Genomic DNA, 18,592 nt, shown 5'->3' on the forward strand with positions numbered 1-18,592 from the left:
GACTAAGAGCTACACGTAGGTTTTATCTCTGAAACAAAGGTTAAGGTATGGAAACACTTTAAGACACCACCTTCCAAATAGCTGCACTTAAAAGCATTGAAACTCTGATCTGAACTTCAGCAGCTCATCTGCTCCCTGCATGCATGCCTGAGTTGTGCTGACAAGTGAGAGATGGCGTCAGGCAGAAGTTCTCCTGAAGCTGACACCAGAAACTCCACTGTTGATTCTGCTGACATTTCATCTTCAGATTACACATGTTCTGTTCATTAGGAACTCCCCCCCAATTTAAGATAAAGTTATTACATGCCACTGGCCCAAATCTCTAGGCTGTGGGCCACTTCTTGCAGACATAACCCTGACAGCCGGTCATTAAAGTAGGGCTTGCCTTACTTTTAAGCCTATACAAACCCACTCACCTCTGGGCTGGTCACGCTAGAGAAAATTTCTTATTCTCTACTTTATGTACTTCCCACATTCCACTTTGGGATAGCCATTTTAGGCCTCCTTCCTTGCTTCTTCCATACAGGTGTGAAAGAGGAACCTTGCGAGAGGTCTCCTTTTACCGTGGGCAGTGCTAATCACAACAGAGTGGATTACTCATATCACACACACATCACTCTCACAGTGCCAGTAGCACCAGTGCACTTTGGCTCCCCGGGAGGTTGGCAGATGTGGCAGGAAATATTTGTGCGCCACAGATGAGAGTGACTGCATAAGGTCAGTGCACAAAAGGTGCCTCCACTGTGCCTCGCAAAGCAGCAGAGACCTGCAGAGACCCGTGAGAGCTCATCTGCTGGCAGCAGTCATCATCAGGACCTCACTGCAAACCGTTCTTGCTTTGGGCCACGTCCTTAGGCCATAGGTGTCTGTAAGACAACAATGATGCCACCCTGTGGCAACTCTGAGCATCAGGAGTGAAAAAAGTGATCCCTGCTCAAGCCTTAATCGCTTAGGAGTGACTGCTGCTCCCAGACGTGCTGTTTGGTCCCGGGAAGGGAAGGGAAGGGAAGGGAAGGGAAGGGAAGGGAAGGGAAGGGAAGGGAAGGGAAGGGAAGGGAAGGGAAGGGAAGGGAAGGGAAGGGAAGGGAAGGGAAGGGAAGGGAAGGGAAGGGAAGGGAAGGGAAGGGAAGGGAAGGGAAGGGAAGGGAAGGGAAGGGAAGGGAAGGGAAGGGAAGGGAAGGGAAGGGAAGGGAAGGACACGGGTGCTGATCAGCAGGCACCATGCTCCAGCAGCAGTGCAGTGGCTGTGGGCAGTGAAATACTGGGAGGGACTTGCAGGCACAGTGGCTGGTCTGGCTGTTTAGATGAATTGCTGTGGCCAAAAAGAAATGAATGACCTCTCCTTACACACTTTGCATTTCACACCCTCCTACCCGCTTTGCGGAGAAGCAAGATGCTAGAACAGGAAAGACCTTGGCTTTCTGCCTTGGAATTATGCAAGGACACTGCAAGCTCTACAATACGGTCACTTCCTCTCAACTCAGTGAGTGGTAGCACCCACAGAGGGCTGTTCCTTACCCAGATACAGAACTGATGGCCGTATGATGAGTATTCATCATCATAACATGCAGTGTCTGTACAGCACCACGTTGCTTCCTGCTAGAAGTGATCACCTGTGACCAGAAATTCAGGAAAACCTGAACAACACTCTTAGTACTTAACTACAATGATTTAATTCAGGGAACTAATCTGATAGATTTGTTTTGACTTCCTCATAGCAATCCAGTTCCTATAAGCTGGCTATTTTTCGTCCAAGTTTCAGCACAGACTACACATCTGCAAGAACCTGACAACATCAACGGCAATCTCAGCCTCAGGAAGCCCACCTGGGCCTGGGAGTCTGAGTTCTCAAATCATCCTCAGTGCTTAGTCAGGCCCAGGCCGCTGCTTCTTGGCAGTGATACAGCCAGATTTACACACACCTTTTCCAGTTTGCACAGCAGGATTAAGTGATTTATGCCTAAACTGGAAAAGGAACTTTTTTTTCCCTCATTTTAGGATCTTCAAAATCAGAATGCCCTTTGCTCAAACTGTACCAGTTTATGCTTTGAGCTATTCTGTGAGGAAACAAGCTCCAGAGGCAGAGTTCTAGCTTAGTATTACATTAAAACATTAATTGTGATGGGACTTATTTGATTCATGTCAGACAAAATGAAGGCTTTGCAGAAGTTAAATTATTCTTTTGTTTCACATGGCCTGTTGGGTGGTGATGGTAAGAAATCATTTCAAATCGGAACAGATCCTAGGAACAGGCTCCCAACAGGACAACAAAGCTTTCTTTTCCTTAGTGCAAGGCCTGCTAAACCAGCAGGCAATTGGTTGAGGGGCTCACACTTCGAGAAAATAAGTTCTCAGGCAGTTCCAGTTCAGGCTTGCTTGCCCCACACCCCCTTTGCAGATGCCCTTCTCTTTGCTCCCCCCGGTAGGAAGCAGTGAGAGGCAGAGCCAGCAGATGGCAACCCACTCAGAGGTTTGCGGTGCCTGCTGGAGCCCTGCTGGCCAGCAGCGAGGGCAGCCCAGGGCAGCTGCCTCCCTGCCTTGGCAAGGCAGAGAGAGGACCTGAGCAGTTTTGTCACTGCAATTGAATCCTGGGAGGAGATCAGAGGCTCTGGAGGATATCCAGCTGGTTTGGACTCTACTTCAGCCACTCTGCAGTATTACTAACAACCCACTCTGATGGTCTAATTCATTCCCTCACCCTGAGGTGGCTGCTGATCGGCATGGCTCAGTGTTGGTCTCCCTTTTTACTCCCCAAACCCTTGCAGAAGAGCAGTTTCCTTTGAGCAGCACCTTCTGAAGTGCACATTTATATTGACACCCACTGGCATTTCAGGCAGATTATACAGCCACACACAGACCATTTTCTACATATCCCCATGCCTGAGGTTTCCTTTTATCCAGCTCTAGGAGAACCTCTACTTTACGCTGTAAATTACTGTTCAGACATTTCCTTACCTCCGACAATTCATGACATGAGGTGTTTTAGGGTTTATGTGCAGAAAACATTTTGAATAGCGCTTTAAGTGTTCACATTCTTCCTAGATGTTTAAAGGCTAGGGGTCAATGGGTCTGATGGTCCTTGCGAAGGTAAAATGAAAGCTTCTTTAGTAGGAGCAATGCTTTATTCCAGCCCATAGACACAGGACCAGGGTGTCCAGGTGTACATCAGAACCTCCAGGACCAGAGCCAGCACACAAATTCAGACAAGCCACAACCCACTCTGCATCCATGTAGCTGGCAGCAGCTGAGCTGTATGCTGAGAGCCAGGAGAAAGATGCTGCCTGCCGGCTACACCTTGCCAGCCTGGCCCCCACAAACAGAGCACATGCAGAATGTTTCTCCCCTCATACAGGAGCCCAGCCTTTTGTAGAGCCTGTGCTTCTGCATTTACAAAGGGTGAGTTTAGATCTGCAACTGCAAAAACTGATCAGTCTTCCCAGCAATTAAACCCTAACAGCACTTCAGGAACTTGAGGTTTTTATTTTGGTTTGGAGAAGGTTTGAAGAACTGAAAAACATGATTTTTTCCCATATAGACTGGTAACTCCCAAGCAGAACTCAGCAGGGAAGTACTACTGAAAAAGCAACCATTTTGGAGTCATTAAGGGGGAGATGAGTAAGCTGTCTAGCAAGGGAGGAGATTACAGCAACATCCTGCTAATTAGTAGGGGAGGAGACAGGAGGTCCCATTCATTGAACTACTGCTTTTAATTAGGATCTGGAGTCACTGTGTTGGAGGGCTGCTTTCCACCCCCTCATCCAGGGGAGATGTTAGCAGTGGTTTTATGTTAATTTATGTTGGCCAAAAACCTAGCAATTTTAGGAGACACAATTAGATTTCAGAGGACAGCTTGTTAATATTCATTTCGGCTTCTATAAATACATTCCTAATCCACTGCAGGATTTAGTGGGCTGTGGATGTGTCATTGTGCACATTCGATTTGTTACAGAGCAGGGGGTTGTGTTGGGTCATGTGGGTCTCTAAGAGAGGAGCGAGCCCACGCTGTGACAGGGATGGATGATAACTCACTAGCTGTGTTGTGGAAGGCGGTATATTTGTGTTTGTGCTAGAGTGATAAGTTACTTGGCAGGCCCCAGGACAAGCACACATGATGTCTCAAGCAGCTGCTGCAAGTACAGTCTTCACCTCCTGGGCTTTCCTTACCAACTTCAAGTTACTGTTCCTAGCAGAGCAGGCAGCTCCCAGTTTTTTCCTTATGTTTCTTCATGGCCTCTCGCATCCCTCACAGAGAAACTGTTTCAGAGCCTCTCCTTTGCTTCTCACACATGTTTAGTAACTACATTTGTACACCTTTGCTGCAAAAGGAGGTAGATAGCTCTAAACCAGACTGCATTTGTTAGAAAGCAATTGACCATCAGTTTAAGCTTTGCTGCTCCCCACCAAAACTCTCCTCTCCAGTTCATCAAGAGCCCATCAGAGTACAGACGCCCAAGAAGAGGCACGATGTTATAGACACACCTTTTCCCCACCACACACAGCCCCATCACCATGCACTGCTCATTCCACACACTGCCACACACTTTCCCAGGGATCAGAACTGGTTTCAAGGTAAAATTTTACCCTGTGCGTGCCCAACCCAGTTTCAGCCAGAATATTCATTGGTTTGGCTCAACTACTGCAAAGTCTCTGCTGTTTGCAAAATGTTCAGAAGCTACAGAATGGGATCCGTGAGAAGAGCCAGTCATATACGAGACCTAATGCCCGGGTTCTAAGAAAATAAAAGATCTCTAGAGCACTGAAACCTAGCATGCTGCACGAATTCGCAAGTCGGAATAGGCTGCATCACGGCACAGGCTGGCAAAAGAGCTTTTGATTCCTTTCTGTTCTACATACCAGCTGGAAAAAAAAAAAAAAAAAAAAAAAACAGCCATGAGGTGGTATGATGCTAAGGGTGAGCAGTCCCAGAGTGGAGGAGAGGTGCTACTATACCTTCATGAGAAACCGAGCTGCTCCACACCTCAGCCAGGGAGTTCTGGAGTGGATTCAGAGGAACCTTAATGAAAGAGGTCTTTGCTAGCAGAAAACACATCCTTCAGAAATGAAGCAGGCAATAACTCATTCTGGTATAGCTATTCCCTGAAGCAAATTGCATTGGATTTGTTACTGAAATAGCTAGCTCGTTACCCCAGCCTGTGGCAGAAGCAGCAAGTGCCAGCCATCTGGAGTGCTAGCTGGCCCACTGCCAGCAGAGCTGTGATGCTTTGGAAGAGGTGGAGAGCAGGGGTGAGTTAGAGCAATGAGCACAAGCATAGGAGAGACTGAAGGGAGAACAAGGGAAAGGACATATAAGAAAAAATAAGGAAGAGAGAAGTACTCTTAAAGAAGCTGTAAGTGATGCCTAAGAGGAGCAGATGTTGGAAACAAGCTGATTTCCAGTCTGGTTGCTAGCATAAGATAAATAAAGAGGTGACCTTACCACGGAGGAGGATTGGGAGGAGAAAAAAAAAAAAAAGTATAGAAGCTAAAGAACCATTCAGGAAAATATTCACCGCCCCCCCTGTATTGAGTTGGGAAACTCCGGAACACTGTAAATGCCCAGACCCAAGCACCTAAGCACCAGAAGCACAGCAGGGCTATCACAGCACGATTTTCTGCCATATTTGCATGCAGTTTGTTTCTCCCATGAGAAACATGATGGAGCCCAGAGTCTACTATTTGGTGTACAGCCCTCCTGAACGCTCTGCTTGTTGTCTTTAGCCCAAATGGCTCACGCCATCAAGGAGATTTTCCTTAGTTGATATTCTGATGCTGCAGTATGAAAAGCACACAGGTGAAACTACGTCTTTTTCACAGCCCAAAATTTGTTTTCAGATTAAAACTCCGTATTGTGACTAGCTCATCAGCACAAGAACAGCCACTGTCTGACAATCTGACAACACACAAGCTTTTTTCAGCAACACAGGCTAAAACAATGCTATTTATTTTATACAGAAATATGCTCTAAAGTCCTAATTTTTAGTGACTCCCAATTTTTGGTGGCTCTAATAGAGGAAAAAGTCACCTACAGAACACACCAAGTAACAGCCCCTGGTAAAGCTTTACATACCTTCTGAATAGAAGCTTGCTGGCAAGGATTGGTTCAGAGCAGAGGCCAGGTGGAGCTGCTCAGAGTACTGAAAGGAAATTGGGCGGGCTGATTTCCCTGCTGTTTACTGGTATCAGGCTATAGTGGATAAATTGCAATACTTGAATATTGTTTAAATTTTACAACAGCTTGCTACACAAGAATGCTGGTTTACTTTCCTGCTATTATGGGCTCTTAAAATCTGAGATCTTTGTGCTGCAAGGAGTGGCAGTTCAAATCTAATAAATATAGAAGTCAAGACAACCACGTTTGCCTTCCCTTGGCAAAAGGATATAAATCAGCCTATGGCTCTATCTTCCTGAAAAGTCAAGTTGTCTAGTGAGTGTCTTCCCACTATTCTCCCCTATTTTTCCCTCCTCTTTCCCTCAGGCTCCCTAAAGAAAATTACTGTTTATGAAACTGCATGTGAGAGTCATGCCTGCAGAACGCTAATGCAATATTGCTGTGCTGCAGGGCTGGGATGCTTTCTCTGGAAGCAGATGAGAACAAAGCTTTCTCTGTAAGGAAGAGGCAAGCTGTCTTTTAGATGAAACATGACAAAAACTTTTGCCCTTTACCCCAAAATGAAAATGTGCTAGCTTGGGCTGATTCTAGGGAGGAAAAGTTATATCACCAGACAATCAGGAGGCCAGCAGATAAAACTGATTTGGTTGGCCACAAACTAGAAAGCTAGGTCAGGTCAGGGTTCATCCAGTTCTGTGTCCCTCAGACACAACAAGACAGACGCTTTCTGAAGCTGCTGTAAAACCTCAGTAGTAGCACTTGGGCACTAACCTACCCCTGGGTTGTTTGCCAGCTCCAGATGGTTAGTGGTTGCTCCATGCTGTAAAGGTTTGGGGGTCCTTCTACTCAATTATAAATTTATAAATACTTCTTTTGTAGTATTTATTGTCTAAACAACTTCCTAAATGTTTCGGAGCCCTGGGATACTTGACAGGATCCAGAAACAATGAATCCGAGATGTTATTTAGAAATTTCCAGCTAGCATCGACTATACAAAGTGGTTGTCACTGGATATTCCTGTTTATTGCTGCCTATTGATGCTTACTGCTGTTTGCAAATGAGTATTGACACCAAATAAAAGAATGTGATGGGATATGCAGGGAAGATGTGGGTGATATTTTTGGCTTCTAGCATGTCAATCCATTCTTTTTCAGTGACAGAAATCTCAAAGGTAATGAAATTGTTATTGCTGTGAGTTTAAACATCAGCCAGATCCTGTACTTGGTGAGAGCTGAACCAACCTTTATCGTTGCAGGGATTTCACACATAAATGGAAATGGAATGTGGTTCTACCCTCTGTACCTCAACAACTGTCCTGAGCAAGAGATGAGTAGCAAGGAAAAAAGAGCCCTGGCATTCAAACAGCTTGCTAAGGAATCCCCATCATGTTGTGTAAGAAACGGGAAACCTTTTGGATACAGCAAAGGGAAATTTCCAGTGAAAACTCACAGCTGTTTCTATTAGGAATCCAAATGTGCTTTGAGTTCAGAGGCAATGGGTGACTCCGAACAAGCTGGTTTGCAGGGAGTGTTAACTAAATGCAGCAGTTTGATCTCTAGCCCTTACAGATGCAGAAGTGAAATCTTCAGAAAGTTGTTATAGTCCATTTTACAGGTCACAGCAGAGGTTTTTCTAGTTTTCCCCAAGGCATGAGGGCTGGTAAAGAAACGTCTATTGCAGTAAACAAAGGGTATGGCAGCTTCTCTCTTCTTTCTTTTCTTCTTCTGCTCCTGCTTTCAGCTCTCCAACTGGCACAACTTCCATGGCATGGCTGAGCACCAGGCACTGCTGCAGTGCTTGAGGGTGGTTTGGAGCTACATTACTTCCCCACCAGGCAATTCAGAGCCTGCCTCAGTCCAGGTACGGTCCTTCAGTATTACAGACCTGATACCCTGGTTATGTGGAATTTATCTTCAAATAGACTGGTAGTTTATGAAAGCCAAAAAGAATGGTCAAGTCCTGAGCTGGATCCCTAGTGTAACATTTCAATACAGTTATGGAGCAAATAGCCAGTGCATCGCTATGATTTCTAATGGAAAAATATCCAAGCTTAATCTGAAGACATCAACAACAGAAATCATCGTGGCCATGGTTCTTTTTTCAAGTGGCAACTTGCCTGCAGGTGCTGCATCACATTGGAGTAGTTGGACTATGCAGTGCAAAAAGTGTCTGCTGGCACTTACAGAGCAACTCTTTCAGCTACAGGGGAAAAAGGTTGTGCTTTCCAGACCAAGTCTTGCTGTTCTTCATGTCCAAGACAACACTTATTAAAACTTTAGCCAGTTCTTTCAAGCAAAACCTACTAAAGCAAAGAGAAACATAGCTGAGTAATGGGAAAAAAAATAAATAAAATAAAATGTAAGAAGGGGTCCCCAGTGTAACAGCTGAACCCGTCATCTTTCTGCTGCCTGAGAACAGGAGATGCTGCCTACAGTAAGTGACCAAACAGCAATTTTATCTTTGTATATTCTTCCAGAAATGAATATATCTCTCCTCTTTATGGCAGAATCTCCAGGACCTCTTTAATGAAAAGCCTTTTTGTTTCCCTAAGGTCATCTATGCTGGGAAGAAGGCCATGCTTTGCTAGTTTCAGCCATCTAATTAAGAAAGGGGTTGTGTGAGTAAGCAGGTAGCTTGGGAGTCAATCTTTTGTGAACAGAGCAAATTTCATTTGTGCAAAGAGAAACCTGGGGTTTAGGCTGAATTATCAAATGAATTATAACAACAGATCGCTTGCCTTTGCAGTGATTTAATTATCAAAGATTTTCCAAATGAAGGGGAGGGGGGAACCAGAGGAGGGACAGAGCATTTCCTGAGGGAAATGTCAGTTTGGCAGTTACACCCCTTACCTGTGGATGTCTGGCCAAGGTCATTAAGGGGAGGTGATGTGTTGCGATCATTTGTGTTGCCAAGCACCAGTTTTTCCTTAATGTGACATATCTATAGCCACATAGAAATCAATGTGTAAATCAAAGTATTCAAGAGACAACAGAGCACGGAAGGCCATTTTTGTCACCGGAAGAAAGACAGTCAGCCACCATCATGTATTTTAAAAGCACATCAGACAGAAAGATGGGAGAGCACAGAATTAAGCCAGTTTAAGTGGTGAACTGAGGCACCTAGAGAAATCTAGGACAAAGCTCAGAGCTGTAACCAAAACCAGGCCTGATCTTCAACATACCACCCAGTAGGAATCATTTCTAGGAAGAAGTGTTATATTATTAGTGGACATTTGTAGGATTACCTAGAAGGTGTCCAAACATCCAGTTTAAAGCATCATGGGAAGATGGAGAGCACAGAAGACTACTGTAGACAAGCTGGTCGCACCAGCCTAGTAGCAATACAGAATCCAAAAACTGTGGGATCAAAAAAATACATTCAAGACTTGTAAGCATAGCTGCACGAAAATTGGCAGTATGGCATGGATTTCTGGAAAAAGAAGAAAAAAAAAAAAAAGAAAAAGAAAAAGAGAAAAAAAGCAATGCTTAGTAGAAAAGAGATGGAAATAATGGGTAACCCAACATTATCTGTTCTCTTAGGATATTACATCCACATCCCAGCCTCCTTCCTGACATTGAAGGGCAATGGATCATGAATTATCAGTCAGCCCTTTGGTATGCACTGACCACATATACAGTGTTTTTGGGGACAGTCACATTATCTTACCCATAACCAGAGCTTTTCAGTGTTGTATTTGATATGCTGCATAGAAACCTAGTAAGACATGGTTACAGTTCCCAGGCACCTTCAGTGCTTACTGTCTGAGCTCGCTATCATTGCTCTTACTTGTTCATGGCACTAGCTCCAGGCCTGGTGTCCAAATCCTAATCAGGAACCCAGCTCAGTTCAGATTCACGTACCTTTCAACAAGGCAAACCAACTCTCCCATCATTAGCTTTAAGTTAGCAATAATTGACGTACCACTTAAATATAACCCCAGTTTATCCCCATTTTACCCCAGTGAGTTGAAGATTGCAGCAGGAGGCAAAGAAGCTTCAACAGGAGAAACTAAAAATGGTGCTCAATTGATTACGAATGTTGGGAGGTATTTCAGTACACGGAAACCTGAGAAAGATGAGGCTGGGGTAAGTGAAATGCTGCTGTTGCTGCTTGAATGAATGGCACTAGAATTTTTCTGTTCATGTACACTCTCTTTTCAGCTGCTTCTCTGTAGTTCTTTCAGACAGGTTAGCATGTTTCCTGTGCAACAAGCTCACCCTCTTTCTCAGATGAATTATCCAAAGTGCCTCAGACACTTCAACATTTCTTGTCAGACTCACAAAACAAGTCTTACCTCAGATGGCAGTGAATCCGATGTGCCCTGACGGTAACAAGCAGGGCAACAAAGAGAATCATTAGATGTCAGTAGAGTTGAGAAAGATCTCAGTGTCCCACTGCCAGAAAAAATAGGATGCGTCTCCAAAAGTGGCAGTCCTGACTGCTGCATACTGGAATGTGTGAATGTAGAGCCAGATGTGCCAAGTTTTATTAACACAGGTTTCCTTTGAAAGGAGTAATTCACTTGCAGACCTTACAATTAGGTCTGAGACTCTGCTTTTCTGTGACAAAGAGCAGTAATGAAAGATGGGAATATGTTCACCCAACTCACTGCTGGGCAGACACACAACCAGATGCAGAGAGAAGGTGTAAATCTAATCAGGGGACTTGTAGGATTGCATCTGTCCCTTCTGGCATGTTTTTTTCCACCTGCTTTTCCTTACTGACAGTTGAATGCTTGGAATATCCACTGCTTACCTGAACATACAGTGGGTGAGAAAGCTGGGTGTGAATTGACCGGTGCAAGGAAGCTTGAAGGAGCTGCAGCCTACCACCACAGACGGTGACTTTCCAGAATGTCCTTGGGGTTATACCTGGAACACAGATGTGAATTCCTGGATGTCATTTGGGGCCAGCAAGAGTCAATCAGACAGTAATTTTTTGCACTGTCCCCAGTTAATTCTGTACTGTGGTTTAAAACAGCTGGGGGGCAGGCTAAAGCTTCTTGTTTGTTTGGTTGGTTGTTTTTTTTGACCAAGAAAAGGTACATTCATTTTGGTGAGAGTGGCCATTTCTTTTCAGTCTGGTATGGCCTGGAGCTTTCCTACAGTCCCTAGGAAACAGAGGAAAGCTCATGCTGGGCCCTGGTAAAAGAAGCCACAAGAATCAGATACTTGCGACCAACAATAATGTTCTGCAGAGGAGCTAAGGGTGGCTGAGGTTTTGCTGTGGCACTGAGTGATAAACATTTGCTAACCCTGCTAATGAGATATGCAGACACTTAGTCAATCTTGGAATTCAGGAGCAGTTGGCTGATACCCAACCAACCAAAAAAGCAGATGCTAAAACCTTGTTTAATATTCTGCTGACAGTGCTGTGAAGGTTACATGTGAATAAATGGGAAACAGCTGCCCACTGCTGCATTTGCACTGCAGTGCTGTCCAATATGACCCACTCGCTGAAATATGAACATTGCGGTGAATTGGCTCTGCTCCCGTGAACTTTGTGTGAGCCTGAGGTGGGCTGGGGGTGGGGAATGATGGCTTGGAAAGAAGAAGGATGGACAATGCACAGCTTTCTGTACAATGATATAAGGAAAAAGAAAGAAATCTAAGCGGGGCAGGAGTCGGGGCTGCGGATTGCAGACACAAATGGTGCTAAAGTAAGAAGGGGTAGTTCAGACTTGAGGAACTGACCAAATTGTAGACCAGCTCCCTTCCATCCTTGTAAAAGCATTTATCTTGACTGCCAGCGGGTTTTGAACGAGGCTGCTCCAGCATCACAAGCACGAGCTGCTATATTGTAAACTACAAAGCCTGTGAGCCATGGCTAACAGGCCAAACTCTGCTCCGTGCGGAATGACCAGAACTTGTCAGTGGGCTACACCAGCCCACACCTGGCTGCAGGCTCAGGGCTTTGGCAGTGCTAACATCCAACACTGATACGGTGAATTCCTGCAGCTCTGCCACCTGATGATGTTTGGCAGGGTAATGCAACCCCAAGGACACAGCACCTTTGGGTGCTGCAAGCTGTCTGCTAGCGCCCAGAACTCTGCAACTCAGCTTTGGCAGTCATGGAACCGGGAGTACATCAAGAGCTGGTGGCTGGGCTAATGGTCAAAGAACCAGTCCCTATGCTAACGTCAGCCTAGCAGGGGATGCACAAAGGTTAGCTCCAGCCCCTGGGGGTGATGTTAAAGTGCAGCAAAGTTCCCTTTGGTGCTCAGGACTGCACTCAGTGTGCAGGCCGGGAGCTAGCTGCAGTGTGAGGGATGAAGTCAGCAGCATCACATTCACAAACAACTCCTTCAAGAAGCCCAGTTCTGGGAACCGAGCACAGAGATGATGGAAAAGTGCCCAGCTGAGGAAACTGAGGCTCTGCCAAGGAGTGACCATGGTGCAGCCCAGCAAAGCATTGCTATCACAAGCTTTGGTTATCAATACAGAGGCTTTGAATCTGACCAATACGTGAATGACCTCTTCAGTTACCCAGCTGATTAACTCAGTCATTTGCCCTAGGCGAGGCAGAGCACTCACTGCAGGCTGGTGGGGTCCACATGAAGAGATGTCTACAGAGTGGCGTAAAAAAATCTTATAGCTGTTGATTTTGGGTCTGCTCCAAGATCATGGAAGTTGAGATTTCCTCATTTTAAAGCAGTGGACCTCAGAGGTCTAATTTCTTACACTGTAATATCATTTAAGTGCACACATTTATTCCCAGGATAATCTTAGCAGGACTGACCCCTGCTAGAGTCCCAGCACATCATAACCACTGTACATGCTCCTGTTACAGCCTGGGACCAGCAGCTTGTTGAATTATTCCTACATTTACTCTTTTCCTTAATTGTTTTGAACTTGTCATTAGAAGAGTTGAAGCAGGAAGAAATATTAATGATAAATTGCATGGAGAAGCAGATACTGTGCCTTCTATTGCACAAGCCTCAAATCCTAGGAAGTGGATACAGGGATTCTGTTGGCATTAGCAGGTAAAGTAGCAAAAGGCTCTCTCTTCAAGAAGTAGAAATGAAGCAATGACACAATATTTCCTACAGCTGTTGTCAGGGGAAGGGTTTAATGCCTTTGTGTCTCCAGTGGGAGTCATGCAGATGTATGGAGAATGGATGTATGAATTTTCAAGTCCTTTAAAGTAAATACATGGAATAGCTATTGAAATAATAAGAGGGACCCACCAGAGAAAAGGCTCGTTTTCAGCAGTAGCATGGCATCCAGAAGGTCTCTCTTTTCAGTCTTCTCCCCTGTGCAATGCACATCTTCTTCGGCCACTGATGCCCAGCAATGAGTCTTCCTACAGCTGCCCAGGACAAGAAGCCTCTTCAAGAGCATCACCTGAGTGTAGTACAAGATCTGCAAATGGTCAGTGTTTGGATCTGATGCCTGGGAACTAGAGAAGCCTGGGTTTTAAGAGGCTGGGAGAGTCTGGGAATGTGGATTTGGGGCATGGATAACACCTCCTGCTTTCAGCAGGAGCTGAGAGGTTGTGTGGAGTGGTGGGCATGAGAGGCCTGCGAGGAGAAGAACCAGACAACCAAGCAGTGCATTTCATGTGTGCCATGCGGGAGAACAATGTGGGGAATTTTTCTGGGTAGAGCTGTTTGTCCATATCAGAACTATGTCCTCATCTATGAACAGCGAAGCAATAAAGCAACTTTTGTTGATAACATGCTAAAAATAAAGAGGGAGATCAGTCTTCTGTTAAAATGGAAGGAAGTTCAAAAAGGTCTTTGTCCAGTCTCCTCACAGAACAGTGGCTTCCCAGACAGCTTGATCCTGGAGACAGTAGGGAAATGTATTTTGTGGCACACAGGCTGGGGGGGGGAACCAAAGCTGGCTATTAATAACCAGGCACATTAGTTAAGCACACGGTCACAGAGCAACATTTATTCTTTGTTTCACCAAAACCGAACAGTAATTAAGTGGAACTGGCCGGTGAGCTTGTTCTGTTACTGACCCAGAGGCTGGGGAAGAGGGAACTTGTGACTGCTATCAGACAGGCATTAAATGGAAACACCCCTGGCTGTACCATAAATACACAGCAACAGCCGTCACAGCTCAGACCGAGTCTGTCTCAGCTGACATCCTGTCTCCAGTGTTGTTGGAAAGGAGTACATGCTAAAAGCTGTCGTATGAAGAGGCCTCTAGTGAAACAGTGAGAACAAACACAGTCACACTGTGCGGTTGTTCTTCGTTTGGCTTCACGCTGCCTTCTCTGCTCCTCTTCGGTACTCTGAGAGATTTAACTTTGGAACTAGGGCTCGAGATCCATCTCTAAGCAGAATTCACTGGTAATGTTAGGTTCCTACTGTTGTACCTAAGCTGGCAAACAATAGTGTATTGTCTTTTCATCCAGTGAATCACAGATTTCAAAATTGTTTGTGCCATAACTCTTTCCCTGCTCCGTCAGTGTCGTAGCATAAATTGGGATACGGCTGCACAGGGGCAGAGCAATGCATGGGGCCTATGCCCCAGCACAGAGCTCTGAGGCTCTTTGGCCATAAGCAGCAGATGTTAGGGTACAGGTGCTTTGAGGCAGAGGCAGGAGCACGACTTAGGGACTTGAGGCAAGAGAAGGGATGCTGCTATTGGGAAGGGTCACTCCTGGGAAGTGGATTAAAAAGAAATACCTGAATGGCTGTTTTATGAAGCAAAGGAGTACAATACAGTAAAGGAGTAAAGCTCCCACTCTGATGACCTTGACTGTTTTCCACGATAAGCACCAAGGGGCTCCCGTGCCCACCTGCAGGTTAAATCTGCATGTAATTGAGGCCTTATTCCCAGACTGATTTGCGATGTTGAAATTTGCCCCAGGATACACGTCATATCCCTCTGCAGCAGAATCCTCAGCACACAGAGGCTGTCAGGAACATCTTATTGTAAACTGAATTTTCCTGTGTTGTAGGGGTAGCCACAGGCAGAGAAAACGGGGAGGAGCAGCACAGATACCACACACTTTTTCAGGCCCATGGTCCAGTTCAAGTCCCATGCTTGAGCAAGGCCAGATTGAGTGTCTCCAGATGAAGGTGTCAGAAGCTCTGAAGCAGATGTATGTGAGATAATCTGAACTCCTGGAAGATTTACTCCAATGCCCTTTAATCCAATGCTATGCAGCAAGGACCTTTTTTATCGTTTGAAGAATTTTTTAGCTTGGTAACTCTGCTAACTCTTGGCAGTGGGTGAGGATTTCTGTGCTGTGCTTTCCTGCATAGAACAGATTATTTGAACAGTTTATTCAAAACTGCAGTGAAAAATGGTGGCAGAGCAGAGATGGCAGTGTTTGCATCTACTACTGTTTTTCACTCTCTTGCTGCAAAGATTTCAACCATGTTTCCTCCAGACGGGTTTAGAAAGAGTTCATCCAGCCCTGGATGGAAATACTGATATCTGAAATGTTGAAGTGTGTGGGTGGGCAAAGTCCTCTTAGCTGCATATTTTGCAAATGAGAACTGAGAAAAGGGATTTTCTTCTTTAAGACTGGAACTAAAACAAACAAACCAAAGAAATAAAAAATGATGTAATGGGGTCATCACAAAATTGTTTTCCTTTCAGTATAACCTGTCATAATTATTATTTAATGATTGCAATTGAAGAATGGTCCCCCTGAATATAGGCATAAGCCCATCTGTTAACTGTGAATCATGCAAATAATGTGACATCCGAGACTTCAGGGAAGGGTTTAACTGTTTTGCAGCTAGCATTCCCAATACTCTACCCCTGTACATTCAGCTTTACGGTCTGCCTGGGAGGACTTGGTTGGAATTCAGGTAGTATCTGTTCATGCTTTAAAGATTATGAAAGTAATGCCTCATGGGCCCCTGCCAAGAGTGAGTTAGTGAATACCTGAGTGCTAGCTCTGGGCCCAGACCAAAATACCACCCTGCATAACAACGACTTCCAGCTTTAGGAAAGTTCTGCTCAGGATGAGCCCTGAAGAAAAAGCTTCTTACTGATCAGCTTCATAATCACGGTGCTGCCTGGCAAGTTCAGGGGGTATCTTGAGCCGTAACAGGAGGAAAGGCACATGTTTTAACATGTGTGACTGTGTCTAAGACTCTCCTTGGCATCATCTGTGCTGTGAAGCACCTTTCAGGGAATCACATCTAAGCCTCAATGCTGCAAGCTATTCCTGCAGGCAGAAATCTTTGTGAGGCCCACAGGAGTCAAAGGGTTCTCTGCACAGAGAGGCCCAGCTCTGGGTGGGCTGAGATGGGCTTTGTGGCGACGGCATGTCCAGTACCTTATAAGTGACTCACCCACTTGCCCGTAGACCCTTGTTAAGTGGCACTGAAGGCAGTGCTAAGCTGTCCACAGCCAGAGCATGGAGCCAGACTGTGGAGAAACGTGGGAATAAAACGTGAACAAGTAGATTTTCAGGCTCCGTCAAGAATATCCTGAGTTTCAGAACTAGGCAGAGCACCAAAGCACAAAACGTGCACATTTCATGCATGCACCACAGTTCAGGTGTTGGTTTTGATGCTGAGGTCCATGCTGAGTCTCCCCTGAGGAAACAGCCGTGCTATGAAGGAAAGAACAAAATTCTGTTCTCAGCAAAAGCTGAACTGTCCACATGCGTTATTTGTCCATCACACAGAGAAACAACCTAGTCTCCTTGTTATCTTGTCAATAAAATAAGGTCCAGTTATTAGCAATTACTACGCATTGTCATCAATCGTGCTAAAATCATCCGGTAAGCAGTGCAGATGGGCTGTAAGACAAGTTTGATTCTTAGTGCTAAATCAAGTGTCTTCTTTAAGTGACTAAAACAGAGTGGCTCACCACCATGTGAGCACCTCTCAGGTTGTCTCTTAGCAACTGGCCAGCCAAAAACTGATGATCAGCACATCTGAAAGCTTCTCCAGACTTACCTGAAGCTCCTGGGTCTTGGAATTGTGCTGAACTCCCTAAAAATAGGCATTGCTGCAAGAGCTGTCCTACTTACAAGAAAATAATCATAATATTCTAGACCATGGGCTGGAGAGCAGGCTCTGTTTTAAGTTCTGTCCCTAACTCAGTGCTCAACTGATTTTTGTCAGGGTCCACAAGGATGTGTGTGGGACCTTGGTGGAGGGTGGCTGCATTGTACTTTAAGCCTGGATCCAGGTGGAACCTGCTTTTTAGATAAACCTCCCTGCCAGGGGTCTCTACATAAGCCCCCGCTCTGCCATCTGGCCCTACCTGAGCTAGATCTCAGCAACTTAACTAGAGCACTGCAAGTCTCTTCTGTGAGTGGTGTTTAACCATTTGGGGGATCTGCAACAACCTTCTTCACGAGCTCACTCATTAAAATATAGCTTAGGACTGCTTCAGACAGAATTCTCTGCAGGACAATGTAGCTGTTCACTGACAACAGTAAGGCAAATCAGAAGTGTTCCTAAAAATTAACAGGAACTTCAGACCAGGCTGAATTTCTTCAGTTATCTGTGGGAGAATGAGTTTGTATAAATAAATGAAAGCATTGCAGAATTTTTGAAGTTCAAAACAAAGCCAAATTGTCAAAATAGCCCAAAGCCTTTCAAAACAACACAACTCTTTCAGTCCAAACACAGAAGCATTTTGAGGCACACTGCACTGGACAAAACAAGATTGCGTGGGAATGCAGAGGGGGAAAGGCAGCCAGCCCTGCTGAAGCAGTGGGCTCGTGACCGCGTGCATTTGCGTAGCACTTTGTATTGACAGATTGTTTGTGGGGGAGTGGTAGTAACGATTCTCCCTTCAGCTGAAATAGAAATGATGCAAAGACAAGTCAGTATATTTGCTTGGGACCCTTAGTGGCCTAAGCAAGAAACAAGCTCCAGGAAACTTCCTTTGCTGGTTTCCATCCAATGGACTATAGATATTCTCCTGTAAAGCTGATGGCAGCTAGACCTATTTCATGCAAATCTGAACGAGCAATAAATATCTGTAAGTCCAAACATGCACTAGGCTGCAGTTCTAAAACCTACTGAAACATGACATTATTTTTTTTTAATGTTTTCCACATGCCTGTTTGTGGTATAGATCGTCTGCTGTGGCTATAAAAACAAAACACATTCAAATAAAAACAGCAGATTCCACTCCGCCAAGACAAACAGCACCAAGTGCTGTCGCTTGTTTCAGTATCTCCTCCAAGAGGGTAAGTATTTTCTACCCTCTTGTTTCTAGCATTTGTACGGGTCTAGCTGCAAACCAGGAACCATCCCAGTCTTTGCAGGAACAACTCCCAAAGCAACCACCACAGGCAGTTCCAGTTACCTAGCTCTCCTCATGGCAGCAAGGGGCCTCCTCCTAGCACCTCTGGATGGCTGGGGCAGGGGATGAGGAAGGCAGGAAGGGTAAAGAACAGGTCTTTTTCCATGTGGAAGGTCTAATAGCAGCTGGGCACCTGGGAAATTGGACTTTGTGGCTTCTGAGGTTGGAGAGGGCCTGGGCACCTGTTCTAGGAGGTATCTATCCTGTGAGTAGCTGCACTGCAGAAAAAGCTGCTGGAAAATGG

General features: G+C 45.3%; 1 protein-coding gene and 1 long non-coding RNA gene across 10 annotated transcripts in view; both read right to left on the reverse strand.

Moving 5' to 3' along the window:
- The window catches only part of DCX (doublecortin), a 95,738-nt gene extending 89,546 nt beyond the window's left edge, over positions 1-6,192 (reverse strand). For 5 of the 7 annotated variants that reach the window (XM_068696533.1, XM_068696532.1, XM_068696531.1 and 2 more), the window contains exon 1: positions 4,951-5,102. The gene's annotated coding sequence lies outside the window, so the exon portion shown is untranslated. Of the gene's footprint in view, positions 1-4,950; positions 5,104-6,067 lie in introns of those variants that run through there. The other 2 variants (XM_068696527.1, XM_068696526.1) reach the window with 2 other exon arrangements.
- A 5,690-nt stretch (positions 6,193-11,882) lies between these two features.
- The window catches only part of LOC137863444 (uncharacterized), a 32,997-nt gene continuing 26,287 nt past the window's right edge, over positions 11,883-18,592 (reverse strand). For 2 of the 3 annotated variants that reach the window (XR_011100902.1, XR_011100900.1), the window contains exon 2: positions 11,883-16,636. This is a non-coding gene — a long non-coding RNA (uncharacterized lncRNA). The remainder of the gene's footprint in view (positions 16,637-18,592) is intronic. The other variant, XR_011100899.1, reaches the window with a different exon arrangement.

This window comes from Anas acuta, chromosome 13, assembly GCF_963932015.1.
Source record: "Anas acuta chromosome 13, bAnaAcu1.1, whole genome shotgun sequence".
NCBI lineage: Eukaryota > Metazoa > Chordata > Aves > Anseriformes > Anatidae > Anas > Anas acuta.